At 36.6% G+C, this 17415-nt stretch overlaps 1 long non-coding RNA gene across 1 annotated transcript in view; it reads left to right on the top strand.

Moving 5' to 3' along the window:
- Positions 1-2965: 2965 nt before the first annotated feature.
- The window catches only part of LOC147917311 (uncharacterized), a 51985-nt gene continuing 37535 nt past the window's right edge, over positions 2966-17415 (top strand). Inside the window, exons 1-2 of the long non-coding RNA XR_015551993.1 lie at positions 2966-3167; positions 9993-10069. This is a non-coding gene — a long non-coding RNA (uncharacterized LOC147917311). The remainder of the gene's footprint in view (positions 3168-9992; positions 10070-17415) is intronic.

The raw sequence follows: 17415 nt of genomic DNA, 5'->3' as shown, positions 1-17415 counted from the left end.
CTACTGATTTTGGGCTTTGTTTGTTCTTCTTTTTCCAGTTCCTTTAGGTGCATTGTTAGATTGTTTATTTGAGATTTTTCTTGTTTGTTGAGATAGGCCTGTATTGCTATAAACTTCCCTCTTAGAACCGCTTTTGCTGTATCCCATAAATTCTGGCATGTCGTATTTTCATTTTCATTTGTCTCCAGGTATTTTTGATTTCTTCTTTGATTTCTTCATTAACCCAGTCGTTGTTCAGTAGCATTTTGTTTAATCTCCATGTATTTGTGGCTTTTCTGATTTTCTTCCTATAGTTGATTTCTAGTTTCATACCTTTGTGGTCAGAAAAGATGCTTGGTATTATTTCAATCTTCTTAAATTTATGGAGACTTGTTTTGTGGCCTAATATGTGATCAATCCTGGAGAACGTTCCATGTGCATTTGAAAAGAACGTGTATTCTTCGGTTTTTGGATGGAATGCTCTGTATATATCTACTAGGTCCATCTGTTCTAGTGTGTCGTTTAAGGCCAATGTTTCCTTATTGATCTTCTGTTTGGATGATCTATCCGTTGGTGTAAGTGGAGTGTTAAAGTCCCCTACTATTATTGTGTTACTGTCTATTTCTGTTTTTATGTCTGTTAATAATTGCTTTATATATTTAGGTGCACCTACATTGGGTGCGTAGATATTTACAAGTGTTATATCCTCTTGTTGGATTGTTCCCTTGATCATTATGTAATGCCCTTCTTTGTCTCGTTTTACAGTTTTTGTTTTAAAGTCTATTTTGTCTGATATGAGTACTGCTACCCCAGCTTTCTTTTCATTGCCATTTGCGTGGAGTATCTTTTTCCATCCCTTCACTTTCAGTTTGTGAGAGTCTTTAGGTCTGAAGTGTGTCTCTTGTATGCAGCATATATATGGGTCTTGTTGTTTTATCCAGTCAGCCACCCTATGCCTTTTAATTGGAGCATTTAGTCCATTGACATTTAAAGTAGCTATTGATAAGTATGTACTTACTGCCATTTTTTAACTTTTTTTTTTTTCCCTCAGTGTTTTAGTAGTCCTTCTCTGTTCCTTACTTCTTCTATACAGAATTGATGGTCACTTTAGTTTGACCTCTGTCTGAAAGCTGTACTCTTTAACTACCCTCCTCCCTCCTTTTATGTTTTTGATATCATATCCAACCTCTTTTTTGTGCATTTGTATCCATTACGTTCTAATCGTGGAAATAGATAATTTTTCCTATTTGTGGTCTTCTCTTTTCCCCTTAAATCAGTCCCTTTAACATTTCTTGTAACACTGGTTTCTTGGTGACAAACTCCTTTAATTTTTGCTTATCTGGGAAAATTTTGATCTCTCCTTCCATTTTGAACGATAACCTTGCTGGGTAGAGTATTCTTGGCTGTAAGTTTTTTCCTTTTAGCACTTTAAATATATCATGCCATTCTCTTCTAGCCTGTAAGGTTTCTGCTGAGAAGTCAGCTGATAGCCTTATGGGGTTTCCTTTGTATGTAACTTGACATTCTCTTGCGGCTTTTAGGATTCTCTCTTTATCTTTAATTCTGGACATTTTGATTATGATGTGTCTTGGTGTGGGCCTCTTTGGGTTTATCTTGTTTGGGGCTCTCTGTGCATCCTGTACCTGGATGTCTGTTTCCTTCCTTAGGTTAGGGAAGTTTTCATCTATTATTTCTTGAAATAGATTCTCTGCCCCCTTGTCTCGCTCTTCTCCTTCCGGGACACCTATAACACGGATGTTAGTGCTTGATGTTGTCCCAGAGGTCCCTTCGACTGTCCTCACTCTTTTTAATTCTTTTCTCTTTTACCTGTTCACCTTGGGTAATTTCTTCTAGTCTTTCTTCCAGCTCACAGATCCGTTCTTCTGTATCCTCTACTCTGCTTTTGAGTCCCTCTAATGAGTTTTTCATTTCCAGTATTGTATTCTTCATTTCTGATTGGTTCTTTTTTATATCTTCCATTTCTTTGTTGACATTCTCACTGAGTCCATCTATTCTTCTCCCCAGATCAGTGAGCATCCTTAACACTCTTAGTTTGAACTCTCTGTCGGGTAGGTTGCTCATTTCTGTTTCACTAAGTTCCTTTTCTGGGGTTTTGTCCTGTTCCCTTACTTGGAATGTATTCTTTTGCCTCTTCATTTTGCCTCTTTCCCTGTGCTTGTGTCTACGTATTAGGTAGGTCAGCTACGTCTCCTGCTCTTGGATAGGTGACCTTATGTAAGTGATGGCTTAGGAGGCTTCCAGTGTGCTTCCCTCAGTTCTCAATGTTCCAGGGGTGAACCCTACGTGGGCTACGTGTATCCTTCTGCTGTGGCCTGTTTGCTCTCCCTGTAGGCGCCCAGGGAGGCTGAGTTATGCTCCTGGCCAGCTGTTGTAATGCTCAGCTGCTTGTAGTTGTTGTGGGCCCTTCAGCCTCTTTATCAGGTGTGGGGAGCCCCAGCACATTTGGCTGCAAGTTCTAATACCACATTTGTGTTGCAGTATTTCTTTTAAGTGAGTAGGCCCCCACCGTGGCAGGTTGTTAGGCTCAGGGCCTTACAATTGGTGTAAGCCTCTAGCCTATTAGGTCTCTTGTCAGCTCTCTGAGGATTGCAGCTGGGTGGGGCTGGCCTCAGGCACAGGAGCACCCAATTGTTTCAGGTTTTGGAAGGTGGAGCAAACCTCCTATGTGGGTCTTTGAGAAGTACAAGTCTTCTGTGGCTGAGAAGCCCTGCCGCCCACAGGTCCACACACACAGTCAACACAGTCCTGCCCTGTGTGAGCGCCCCGACCTCCCCAAGTGGACCCAGTCTCTCCAGGGCGGGAGCCCCACACACTCTGCCACCGCCCGACACTCTCCACCCGCTCCTTGTGCACACCCTGCCCCGCTCAAGTCAGCTCAGTTGCCAGGCTGCAGAGAATCCAGTCACTAATCTATGCAGGCCCACACGTTGCCTGAGGGCTTGTTGTTGGGTGGGGCTAGTCTCTAGGGTGGGCTGCCTGCCCTGGCTGAGCTGGATTAAATCGGTGCTCTAGCGGGTGGAGCAGACCCTGGGCTAGCAGGCCTCAGGGAGAACTCCAATGGCGTCTGTGTCAGCAGGCTCACACCAGGCCACAACAATGGCCGCCGCCAATGTCCCAGTCCCTGGAGAGGTCTCACCCCTCACCGAGATGCACTCAGGGCCTATTAGGTGAGTCTCTTGTCACCGAAGCACTGTGCACCTTTCGTTCTGGTGATTTTAGGATGCTTTCTGGAACGGGTGAGTTTGTGCGCGGGCCCTTTAAGAGCCAGTTTTAGTTTCTTTGTGAACCGGGTTTTCTGGGGGTGCTACCCAATGCTTTAGTAGCAGGCAAAGTCAGATATTATGCTGCTGGTCTCAATTGTGCTGGGTCCACAAAATGCCCACAGCGGGGGCGCTACCCGGCTCAGGGCCCCGCGCCTCCAGGGAGGCTGCGTACCTGTGAGCTGCTCCCGGCGGCCGTGAAGCTGGCGGCTTGTGAAGGCGGCGTTTTTCCTCTCCAGAAGGGAGTCTCTGCCTCTTTTACCCCAGTTAGGATTGTCCGTTGTTGCAGGAGTTCCTCTTATCCAGTTTTCAGTTCTGTCTCAGGGGTAATTTTTCCACGAGTAGTTGTAAATTGGCTGTGTCCGCGGGAGGAGGTGAGTTCAGAGTCTGCCTACGCCGCCATCTTGACTCCGCCCCCAGAATATTAGATTCTAATTGCTGGATTTAAAGCTTCTATAATTCCAGGAGAATGCTCAGATACATTTTTTCATTCATCTACTTTTTTCTTAAATATGTGTTGAATTCAAAAGTATAGGCCAGAGTATTGTACCAAGTTAAGGAAATTCAAGAATATACAAATGAATCATCTCTCTGAGCCTTGGTTTCTTCGCTTGAAATTTGGGATAATAACAGTAAGACCTCAAATGGATGTTGTGAATATTCTAGAATGGCATTGTGAGGAAATTGATGGATACTGTTCCCAGCAAAATAACCACTTAACTGGTGAAAATTATTGTTTTGTAAATTTAAAATTTTTGGAAATTTTCCTAAGGACATATAGCAAATGGACATTTATTCAAGAAAATTTGCTAAATTTCATCAAGAATGGCAAGAGTCTGCAGCATTTGAAACTTCTTCCATATCATCCCCTCCTCCGCTAAGTGACAGAAGTTCTATTCTGGGCACTCTACTCTGGGCAGGTGTGACCAAGATGAGAGAGGACTCTTCTCCTGCCAGCTCCCAGTCTAAGGCTACAGTGGCACCCCAAGAGGGGTAGGCCATCAGCATCTTTTGTCCTCCCCAATCCTGTGTTATAGAAGTGCTATTATGATCAGGCACAAGTGAGAAGACTGGGGCTCCCTTCCCCCACCTAGATCTCATTCCTAGGAAAAGGGGTCCAAAAACACTGGGGCCCTAATCATGCCCAAAACAGCCTGCTGGTAAAGTGGAAGATCCACACCAGGAGGGGCAAGCCAAGAAGACTAGAGGCTATCACTATGCTGTTCCTTCTACCCACACCATCTCAGTGCCCATTCTTAGAGCAGTGGTGTCATTCAAGGAAAAGTGGCCCACTGCACTCCCCTGCTAACGGCTTCAATGGAGTGGAGTAGAAGTTTTGCCCAGTGGGAGAGGCAGGCCATAATGGATGGAATGACCTACAACTCTGTCTGAGAAAACATTTGGAATAAAGCCTAAAGAATTCCATGTCTAATGATGTTTTCCAAAACAAGGGATATCTTGGTGAGCAATTAAGGAGGACTGGTAGTGCTATTGTTAATGTAGCAACTAGCAAAATGGCAGAACAGCTAGAGAGAACCAGGGAAAATGACAGCCAATAAGAGCCTTTCTGGTATCACAATATTCCCTAGGGGTCCAGAAGGTTGTGTTTATCAACTACTCTGTACCCACTCAGGAGAGCAATCAGAGTTCACACAATAGGAAGACTGGAAAGTATTCCCCAAGCCACTCACAGATCCAACAACAGAACACAAGGGGCTTAGGGGTCTTACACATTCACCAATCTCTCACCAAATATTGGCTGAATAATGAGTTCCTCTGACCCAGGACAAATCCTAGTAATTCAGGATTGAAAATAAAAATCACACTAATTACTGGTGATCTAAATTACTCTTCAGATGCACAAGACTGCATAGTCTTAGGAATGCCTGGAGAGACAATCTCTGAGCTACTAGCCTCTGGCTGAACACAGGGAAAACAATTGTAAACTCCATGAACTGTGAAAACATTCTGCAAGCCACACATAAATCCAACAGTAAAGGGTCAAAATCTAACTACCTACGGTGGCTTATTATGCACAGCCTGTGATTAATAAGTGGTTTATGTGGAACCTAGGAAGCTACGCTGTGAGAAAAACAAGGGAAAAACTTCTAAGCAGAGCCAGTAGAGGTTGCACACTGTGGGGGAAACAGATTTCAAAGAATTTTTCTAAGTCAGTCAGTAAATAAATAAAGACCAAATAAACAAAAATAAAAACAAGCCCCAAGAAAAGAGGGGGAGCTCAGTATCCAGAGATGCTACCATATATAATCTAAAATGTCAAATTTTCGACAAAAATTATGAGACATGCAAAGAAGCAGGAGAATATGACCTGTACATAGTGGGGAAAAAAGGCGTTAGAAACTAACTTGGAGGGGTTAGTTTTTGTCCAGATGTGGGACCTGGCAGACAAAAGCTTCAGAGCAGCTGGTATAAAATAAGTTCAAAGAACTAAAATAAACCATTTTTTTAAAAAAACTAAAGGAATATAGAATAATAATGGCTCATCAATAGGTACTATAAATAAAGAGACAGAAATTTTGGAAATTGAAAACTTCATTGAAAAACTACAATGACCAAAATGAAAAATTCACTAAAGTGGCTCAGTTGTATATTTGAGTTGCAGAAAAGATTTGATTTGAAAGTAAATCAATAGAAATGCTGCATTCTAAACAAGAAAAAGGAATGAAGAAAAATGAACAGTCTCAGAGAAATGTGGCATACCACTAAATATATCAACATACGTGTAATGGGAATATCAGAGAGAGAGGAAGGAGAGAAAGGAGCAGAAAAAGTATTTCAAGAAATATGGTTGAAAATGTCCCAAATTTGATGAAAAACATTAATTTACACATCCAAGCTCATGAAACTCAAGAGAGATAAGCACAAAGAGACCCAAATTCAGATACATCATAGTCAAAATATTGAAAGCCAAAGATAAGAAAAAATTTTTAAGGCAGCAAGAGGAAAAGGATTCAACACATACAGGGGAACTCTGAAAAAATTAACAACTTACTTTTCGTGTGAAACAATGGAGGCCAGAAGGCAATGGGATGATATACTCAAAGTGCTGAAAGAAATAAAATAATTCACCCAGAATCCTATATTCAGCAAAGCTGTCTTTCGAAAAAAAAGTCAACTAAACATTCCTACATAAACAAAACTGAGAGATTCTGTTTGTAGGAGATGTGCCTTACAAGAAATACTAAAGGAAATTATTCAAGCTGAAAGGAAGTGACATCAGACATTAATTCAAATTCACAAGAAAAAACAAAGAGCTCCAGTAAAGGAAATTATGTAGGCAATTATAAAAGACAGTATAAATACAAATTTCTTTCTCTTATTCTTTTAATTGACTTAAAAATAGTTGCACTTAACTTATTTGAAAATACTTCCACTCCGAAATGACTATGTTCTGAAAATGTAAATGTGAATTTTGCCTTTTCAAAGATGTGTCTGGTAGAGGAGAAAGGGATGGATTGTAAAGACTTTTTTACTTTTAGAGAATTAGTGGGTGGGAGGGAGCCTGAAGGAGTCCAAATCATAAAAGAAGAGAAAAATTGATGCAATGCTCCTTCTTGAACCCATGATGACAGAACTGAAGAGCATTTACTAGACATTTGACCTGGGCTTTGAGTCAAGTTGAGTATAAATCCAACGACATATTCCCGGAAGCACTGTGAAACATTTGCATTTCTGTGACTAATTTCCATTTCCCTACTCTCTGGTAATTTGTAGTAAATATTCTCCTGTTGGAATTTTAGCCAGGCTATGTCTAGTAATTTGAGTCCCATACATTTCTATAGAGCTAGAAGCTTGGTCTTTTTTGAAAAGTAATTTGTTGCTTTTACATAATTTATGTAAGGTTCAAGAGAATCAGAAAAGTGAAATTTTGGGAGAGATGAGGTTCATTTATTTAACAGTGAGAAAACATTCACCTATACAAAATTATCAAAAAAAAATATTAATTGAGAAACTAAAATATTTCTAGTTAACAATAAAATAAACTCAGAGTTAAATTTAACTTATGAAAAATATTGATGGATTCCATGCTGGGCAATATCTTACAGATATCTCACAACAATGCTTTGAGGTGACTGCTTTGTTGGATAAGCTTTTGGAGAAAGTATCAGAGATCTCAGTTATTAATTGTTTTAAACTTTGCTTTGTTTGCATAGGATAGTGTAATATGTATAATAATCAATGGGTGAAAAAAATTGATGTTAGCTAAAAGTTGTTTTTAAATTTTTGATTTTCATGATCTTTTCTCTACTAATTGCTATGCACTGTCATATTCTCCTATTATAATATTGATGTTAAAAGAGAGCAATTAGATCAAGAATACTGCTCCTATGTATTGCAAAGCCAGAATATCATTGATTTAACAAAGCCTCCTGAAGATGCTACAAAATTATGGAAACACTTAAAACATTTCCATAGAATTTTCCTTACAAACCCGATCATGAGTGATCATCACACTCTTTAATATACAGTTTGTTTGTTTGCTCACTAGGAAATTTATAGTTAATTCAAGGTTACTTCAAAATTTATTTCCCACACAAAACAGATACCTTTCATACAGGCTGTGATGGTGCTACAGCTCAGATGTGTGCCCCATATTTGGATGTAATGGCTTCCATTTGATAAACAGCCATGCTTACCAATCTGGAATAATTTATCTCTTAATTTCATTTCCTTTTTTTGGCTTTGTTTTGTTCCCATCAAAACTTTTATTATACATAATGCCAGGTGAACTCGACTGTCAGAGCTTGCATGAAATGAAAGATAAGACCACATTGTATATTTTGTTTGCTAGAATTTTGTAGCAAATTACAGTAACGTAGGACTACCTTTAGGATTTATTTTAAATGCAGAGTTGTATTTTTATTCACATGGCAATGTGTGAAGATCACTGTGAAATGCATCTAAATTGACAGCTACTCCCACCTGTAGCTCATTACCTTACGACAAAAATGAATTTGATACTTTTAACAGGCCATCGGCAACTGGATAATTGGAACAAACATCATGGCTACTCTTTGGACCACTGTTTAGCTGCTAAACACACTTGCTCTAAACAAAAGGAAAGGGAATCATCTTCAAAGAATGTGTTCAACACCAGTATTTCAATGATGGAACAATTTTTTTCAATATGCCAGTATTTATATACTACCAAGACTCAATGTGATCTTCCTGCCATCTTGACTAGTAAGGTCTCTTGCCTGGAGGTCATGCCTTCACTGAGAGAGTTACTTTGAGTGGAGCTGCTTCATTCAAAATCTTTATATCCAAGTATTTAAAACAATTGCAGAATCCTCAAAATAATATTTTTTCTTCATGTTTTAGTTCTTATTGTTAGTTCTCTCTTTGTTCCATCCTTGGCCAGGATTGCAGCAATGTTTTCCTAATTAGGAGTGTATTTTTCAGCACATTTTTAAGGCCTTGCTTCATTATGAGATGAATGAGTAAGTTCTGGGTCAATAGTGAAGATTGAATACCAGACAGATAAGATCATCAGTATGAAGTAGCTTTAATTGTGCATAAAGCTTCAATCTCGGAGGCAAGTTTCTCTCTTTAGTTCTACATAATAATCTAGGCAAACAAATGGCAGTGCAGCAGAGAGAATCAGATCCCAAGGATTTCTGCAATGTGTCATTATGATGTAGTTTAGCTGCTAATAGTTAACCACAAAAACAAAAATAACAGAAAAAGATTCATTGAAAAAATGTGCTGACTTGCTCCAACCCTCTGTACACATTGGCTTTTAACCTAATTTATATACATCTGATTGTGCCCCATAAAATTTTAGAGTTCCCACTGCAGTAAATTGGAATTTGTTTGGTTTAACAAAAATATTGCCAGATAGCAACTGTCAGTTAGAAAATTAGATTTAATTTCCCTTTATGAGTAATTAGCTGTTAGAATCCCAGCTCTCTCTATGCATATAATTAACTTTTCTAATCAAATATAACTTCTTTGGTGTTGAAGATAATACTATGAGCTTTGTCATCAAATATTACACTTCCTTTTCATGACAGACTTAAGTGAAATAAATTGTTTTCTCTATTTTACTCAAGAGATTTTTACACGCAAATAGGAAACAAACAGGAAAGATTGTAAAGAGTTTCTAATGGCAAGGTTTCTTTGATTGGAAAGACATTTCAGTTCTAAATTTCTATTTTAAATATGCCATTGAGATTCTGAAATTGCAATCAGGTATATGAAAATTTGGATATAAGGAGATATTTGGCTGCTCAGCTCTGCATTGTGCCTTCGGGTCACTATGAGCATCATTTACATCAAAACGATTCAACTCGAGTCTGGCTCGTTGCCCATCATTCTTGGAGAGAACTCAGAGATACATCTGCATGACATAAATGTAACTGTTTAAGAAGTGAAAAATCCAGCTACACTACTTAATTTAGCACCATATAATTTAAAAAGGTAATTGAATATTTGACTGAACTTATAAATTTAATTTGTAGAGAGGTATAATTTTTTAAAGAGAAATTTAATTAATGATTATTTCTGAATTAACTATGTAATCACTCTTAAATGGTGGTAGTTTCCTTTGGATATTAGTAACGCCCATGTGGCCGCACAGAAATATGTGAACTACTTCAACAACTATGTATAGTTGTTATATTTGATTTGGAAAAGCAATAAATATGGAAACATCTTTAAAAACAATTGCTCATTGAAAAAATACCAATCCTATTAATATTGTATGTATAGATTTTGCTCAACTAAGAAAAATCATTGCTGTCTCAAACAAGAATGTGAGAAGAGAAGGATTACTACAGCAAACCCAGGTATTCTTCCTCTGCTTCATTAAATACTTATAAATATTATAAGGTAATTTTGTCAGGACCACTACTGAATCATGACTGTCAACTATGTACACTGGAAAAGAAAAGTACATTTTTAAGAAAATGACCTATCTTGCAGAATTTCTAACTTTATCTGAAGCAAATCATACCAAATTTTTTGCCTTCAATATGGAGAGAGAAAAGTAAGAAAGTTCACTCTTTCTTTAGAATAAGAATAGGGAAAAAAATTTGAGTGTCTCTGAAAAAAATTGTATAAAACTCATAAAATTAATATATGCTCGTTTTTTTCTTTAGAATCTCAAAATATTTTACCCAATATTAATTGGCCACTCACATTAGTATCTTATTTATTTGCTGGTTTTACTACAATAGATCAGTTATCATCAAAATCTTAAGTTACTTATGTATAGTCCATTCTAAAAACAAAAAATAAGTTAACTCTATCATTATCATTTAATTAGACAAGAAATCAAATTTTGTGCATACATTAATTTTTATAGACATGCATATCTAAACATGAGAAAAAAATCAATATTGCCACTAAACTGACTTTTATTTTTGCTTTAACAATATGAATTATTTATTCTGATATACAACATGTTCCATGGATGTGTACATAGGGAATATAAATTCATTTTAATATTAGCATTAATATATCATAATTAGTAAACAAAATCTCTGTTAAAATTAGAGTATATTCCAAAGTCAAAAAGAAATTATTTTTAGATATTCAGAAACGGCTCCCTTCCATTAACATAGATAATTCAGAATTAACTCTGAGTGTGTGTGTGCAAAATTCATTATAGATAAATTATACCCAATCACCATTTTTATTTTTTCTTTTAAATAGAAGTATAAAGGAACAAAAAGTAATACAATTTCAAATTTTTAAAAAAAAAATAACATTTCTGGATTTATGGCATGATAAATATCTGATGTGAGACAAAAGAGATCTGATTTTATGCTGTATTTGCAATATACCAATAGGAAATGATGAAATTTACTTCAGCTTTCTAACAAATGAATTACTCTTCAAGTACCTAACATATACATTAACAGAAGAAATTTGGCTTTTAGTACTGGTGAACTAATAATTTGAATTGCCATGAAGTATTTAATTCTCATATCAAGAGCCTATTTTAGAGTAAATATATATATATGTTTTATACTTACCTCATTTCTACAAATAAAGAAAAGCAATTCAAAGTTCAATGGTGATACTCAATGAAAGTCCTAACCTTTTCAAAAATAATTGCCAGGATGTAGTATAGTCATTTAAATTATATAACTCTCTTAATCTGGTTTTCTTAGCCATTTACTGACAGTGTTCATCTTCTTCTGAAGCCAGTTACAGGAATGAGGCACTGCATCATTGTAAATTGTGATCTGTTTTTATAAATTGTACCATAATGTATTCCCACATCCTCTATAAACTTCCTCTGAATCTTCATTCAGAGAAAGGACAGAGTCAAAATTGTGTTTCTCAGTTGTTTCTCATAGAGAGAACAAATTACATACTTGGGCTTACAACAATTTTGCCTAAAAATGACCTTTGAATTTACTAAGTAGTTATTGAGAATCTAGCAGATACCAGAAATGCTGGAAGTATGAGTAGTATAACAACGAACTTCTGACTTAGAGAAATTTATCGTCTTGATTGGGAATAAAATATGTTCACCGAAATATTAAATGGTAGAAAGTTGTGGACAGTATGATTGTTGGAAGGATGAATGTCACATTATTGAAAGTATTTTAAAAATGAGAATAGAGAGTCTTGAGGGTTCAAGAAAGGACTTATGTAAAATTTGAGAGTTCAGCTGAATTTTTAAAGAAGAATGAAAGGACTTGGTGGATTAAAGAGAAAAGTGGCAAGCATTCCAGAAAGTGCAGCACAGAAGTAAATCCAAGAAATCAGGATTTAATAGGGCATGTGGGTCTTACAGGAAAGGAGTGTCTTGTTGCAGAGTGGGGTTAGGTAAATTGCATCCAGAGGGTAGGTAAATTTTGCATTCAAGAGTTTGAAAAGTCAGCTTTAAAGGTTGGATCTTTTCCTCTTACAAGTAAGGATTCCTCATCATTCTGACCAAGGAGATGACGTGACGGACTGTCTTTAGGGGCTTTGTTTGGGGAAATTGACTTCTAGATCAGCAAGTGGACAGACTCCAAAATAAGTTTATGTGTGTACCAAGAAAGGAAAAGAGATTCTCTTCAAGTAGCTATTCTTTCTTTCCTGCAATTTATTTGTTTCCTAAATTTTTATTTTTCTCTCTTTTTCACACACACACCTCAGGTGCACACACATGATCAGCTCTTTTTACCTGAATTATTAGAAGGGAGCCATGACTAATGAACTCAAAATCGAAAAATAATTTTAATTTGACTTTGGAATGGTTAGTAAAATTTATCAAAGCATATTTATTTTATAAATTACTTTCCTTGCACTGATGTTAAAATGAGTTTATGTAATAGGTTTGTCTTATGTTGTAGCCACATCAGGCTTTTTGCCATTCTGCAAACACACCATCTACTCAGCTGCTTCTGCACATTGGCCCCTGCCGTCTCATGCCAGGAATGTTAACTTTAAATACTATTACACTCTCACAATGTGCCAAGCACCATGCCAAGTTCTTTTTATTGATCAGCTCATTTAATCCTTACAACAATCCTATGATGTTGATTTTACAAATGAGGTAACTGAGACCCAGAGAGACCAGTAACTCATTCCATCCCACACTAGGTCATGAACTCACTGAGGGGTGATTCTAAGTATGTCTCTTTCTTCTGCCAGTGACTATCACAGTGAAACTAAGTGTTGTTTGGTTAAATACATAACTGATGAGGAGTAAGACACAGGCAATTACACTAACCCAGAAAGAGCCAGCATTATGTAAAATGATATCACATTTATACGGACGAGATCTAAATGTTAGGAGTCGAATGTTCATGTAAAAGAGAAATAAAGATCTAGTCAAGTTTAGATGCAATTATTAGAGAAGATAATCAGACAGCCCCACCACAAATCATAAACCCCAACACACAGCCACATTCTGGACTTTATTATCACCTAGATATATATTTGTTTTAATATTTTAAACTGTAGCACCACACTTTCTGACCAAAACCTTCAATATTAATAAATACCACTCCTTAATTAGTTTATAATCTATCAAGATATGCTGTGTTTTTCTGCACAATTTTCTTCAAGAAAACATGATCACTTTAGTCTAATTTTCTACTCAGATTGGCAATGAGTTGGCTTACTATATTATTAACAGTTTCGAAATCATGGCCCTTATATCCTTCTGCTGCCAGCTTCATCCAACCACAACTATGGTTCATTACTACAATTTGTTACCTATTTCCCTGCACTAAGAAAGTAAATACTTTTGGAAAAAACAACAAAAATGTTTAGAATGGTAGATTGAGACAATTCCAGTATTATTGTTTTCAGCTCTAGCTGAGCCATCTGCAGCACTTGACAATCATTTTTTTTTTGGAGGTGGGGAGGAAGATCCGCCCTGAGCTAACATCTGCCAATCCTCCTCTTTTTTTGCTGAGGAAGACTGGCCCTGGGCTAACATCCGTGCCCATCTTCCTCCACTTCATATGGGACGCTGCCACATCATGGCTTGACAAGCAGTGCATCGGTGTGCACCCGGGATCCGAACCGGTGAACCCCGGGCCGCCGCAGCAGAGCACGTGCACCCAACCGCTTGCACCACTGGGCCGGCCCAACAATTATTTTTAAAAAATACATCTGTGCCCCCTTTCCATTAAGAGGTTCTTCTAATAACTTGGGAAATCTCTGTGGTTCCTTACCGAACTTCCAAACCATTGCTCTCAGACCTGATGCGCCCTCTGACTTTCCTCACATAGCAGTGGCCTATGTTTTCTGACTCAGTTGTCCCATTAGTATTGCTCATTAAGCCTTCAGACTTATCTTTTTCTTACTCATTCCTAAATCCCTGGAACCTAACACATTCTCTGGAATATCACAACTCATCAGTTGTTGAATAAATGAAGACAATCATTGGACGATTAGTATAAGTGAGGTTGATAATGAAACTGGTAGCCAGAAATGTGGGTAAGGCGCTAAATCTGAAGGTGGACAAGGGAAGTAGCAATAACAGAGGCTGACAAATCAAATATGAGTGCGTGAAATAAGGCTGAGGCCTAACACCAGAAATAACCATGTCTGAACAATAACTATAATCAGTCCAGTCTTCATATTGTGTTTTGTGGAGAAACAGTACATCGATACCTTCTTTTGGCTCTAGTTTTACAGAAATAGGAGAACTTAGCCCATGAGAGTGAATGCAATAGATTCCTGCAGAGACATATGGGTCATCAGGGTTTAATAAAAGGTGGCAGCATAAGACTGTTGGCTGCTACCCTAGACTCTCTTTTTGCTAAAAGCACTAGGCACAGAAACTCTGATATTTATAGGAACTTCCTCTTAATTGGAAAAGGATGGCTTGAACAAATTGCAGGTAGAGGTTAGCAATGGATACTTTAAAAATTTTTTTTTATTGTTTTTATTATGGAAGGAAGAGGAAGAGAATTTTAAACATAGACCTGATTTTATAGTAGATATTTTTGTGAACACTTTTCATACATCTCTTTTAATTCTTTCAATTCTCTTTAAGAAAGACACTATTATCATGTCTTGAATAAAGAAATGTATGCTCAGAGAAGTAATTTGCTTAAAGCTATTTATTATATGGTAGAACTGAATCTAAAACCACATTGGCCTCTCCCGTTATCCTATACTGACTAAGAAAAGAACGTGCATCTTCCTCGAGGGGCCTGGATAAAAAGGAGGATTATAAAATTCAGTGAGAAAGTTTAGGTGGTATTTAATGTATCATCATTTAATGCTAACCCATTAAATAACATTTTCTTCTAAATGATAAAAGGAGAAAGAATGTGTTGTCAGTTAGAGTTTAAGGAGAATCCCAACTTTAAAAGCCCTTTTAGAAGTGGGTGCAGGTGTTTTTAGATTCTACCTATCCATCTGAACTTCTTTAAGTCCTTGTCAAAATATTATCTACTTTTAGGTTTGTTATGCAAACTTTGATAACTAATATCTACTTAAATATTTATGCTGTGGAATAGAATTTATTTTTGAGCTAAAAATTTAGTGACCTGATGGATACTGTGTTGAGGATTCAGGCCCTGGAAACAAATTTTATTGTCCATTTTGCCATCTCCCTGTCATTCATTCATTTTTATAAAGGTGAAGTGTAGTAAAAATGGGTATCATTAGTGACTTTGAAGGAAGAATAGGAGAGTAGATGTCACAACAGGATTCTGCAGGCTTAAGGAAATAATGCCTAATGTTTTTGTTTTTTATTTTATGTTGAATTTTGTACTTTATGCTACTGATTACATGTATCTAATCAATTTTAAAAATAGCTTCACTTGTTCATACTAGCATCACCTCTTCCAGTATTTTTTCCTTTGATGAGCTTAAAAGTATAGCTCTTTGGGCCAGCACCATGGCCCAGTGGTTAAAGTCCTGCCCACTCTGCTTCAGAGGCCCAGGTTCATGTGTTTGGATCCCACACACAGACCTACTCACTCAGCAGCCATGCTGTGGAAGCATCCTACATACAAAATAGAGGAAGATTGGCACAGATGTTAGCTCAGGGCTAATCTTCCTCACCAAAAAAAAAAAAGAAAAAAAGAGTAGCTCTTAAGACTAATTCTGTACTTATCCAAGCTTTAGCAGATATACATACAGTGGCAATACATAATGCTGTTTTATGCCTAAGAGGAAATATCTATTTCAAAAATGAAACTATCAAGTGTCTGTAAATATTACATACTTAACATTATCCACTCATTTTGTCTGATCACCAATGAATTAAATAGCATTTAAACTATGTGAATTGTCATTTATTAACAAAACCAACTAACTCTATGAAATATTGAGCAGCTGCAGTGCATGATAAAGAAAAAATTGGAAGCCATTGGTTTTGGCAATCACTTCTCTATTCTGCCTTCTAAGGACTGAGATGACTTTGATTTCCGAGATTGTATTGAGGAAAGTAGTGGATTTAAAGGAGAACTGGAGAAGTCAAGAGGCTAGACTGTACCAAATGGGGATAAATTAGAAAAAACCCTAAGAAAAGCTAACTAATGTAGGCAAACGGAGCAGTGAATCAGGAGTTGGAGAGAAGGTGTTGGGAAAAATAGATGTAGAAGATTCTGAAAGGAGTGAAACTTCTAAGAAAAGAGTGGAATATTGAAAAAGGATTATTTTATGAAGTCTTTTTGTGATTAGTGTGATAGACTCTCTGGCCTGACATAGTTAGTAAAGCTTGGCCTTACCTTTCAAATGTTTTGATGGTATGGCTTTGTGTGTGAGTGTGTGTGCCCACACATGTGTTTTGTGTGTTTACAGTTATACTCATATTAGTTTCTAAAGAGTAATGCAGATGGATGGCTAGGCAAGTCCCAGGTAAAATGTAATATTTGACTTATAAGTACAATGACAACCTAAGAAGACACTGTAATAGACATAAAAACTAAAAAAAATCACTACATGTATTTATGATTATGCATATATTAATAAATATATCAGATTCTAAAATGAGTGTACTTCCGAATATTCCATTCATTGAAATATAATTTTATACTCATTATTCTTTTGGCCCTTTGGGCTCATTGTACAAAGTTAATATTATTGATTAGGTAAGGCTAAATTGATCTCAGTAGACTGTTAACCATAAGAAATTATTGCAGTTATTTTCCTCCAAGTTTATATTTTTCTCCTTTCTATCTATCTAGTAATTAGAGGCAGCAGAGATATCACACATAACCTCAAAAATAATATTTGATTCTCTCATTGCTGTGCAAAATTTTTATGAACTCTTAAAGGGTTTTTCTAACATTATTTACTATGTATGTTATATAAAATATCTGTAGAGTTATTGTTTATTTAAGTGTTGAAACATCTTTCTGCACTCTGGCATAAACACATATATTTAAATTTAATGAATATGGAAATGTTTTATTTCCATGCTAAACAAGAGGGAAATATGCATTTGGCTACTCAGTTATCTAAATTAGATAGATAAATTTAACTATACAACTTCTACCATTCAGTGGATTCTACATTCATTATAAAATCACAGATTTTACACAGCTATAGTCCTTAAGACCTTGAGTTATCCAGACTTATAGAAGTACTCAACATTTGATTCTGTATGATTCTGAAATCTATACTTATGAGTTTAGTCTACAAAGACATACATGACTATTTTTGACAGTGGAGATTAGAGTGCCTAGTTGAAATTGAAAATGAATGGAAATCAGTAAGTCTT

This window comes from Ceratotherium simum, chromosome 4 (assembly GCF_057802395.1).
Source record: "Ceratotherium simum simum isolate JZ-2026a chromosome 4, ASM5780239v1, whole genome shotgun sequence".
Classification (NCBI taxonomy): Eukaryota; Metazoa; Chordata; class Mammalia; order Perissodactyla; family Rhinocerotidae; genus Ceratotherium; species Ceratotherium simum.
The sequence above is the reverse complement of the archived record's forward strand: the minus strand, read 5'-3'. Positions and strand labels throughout refer to the sequence as shown.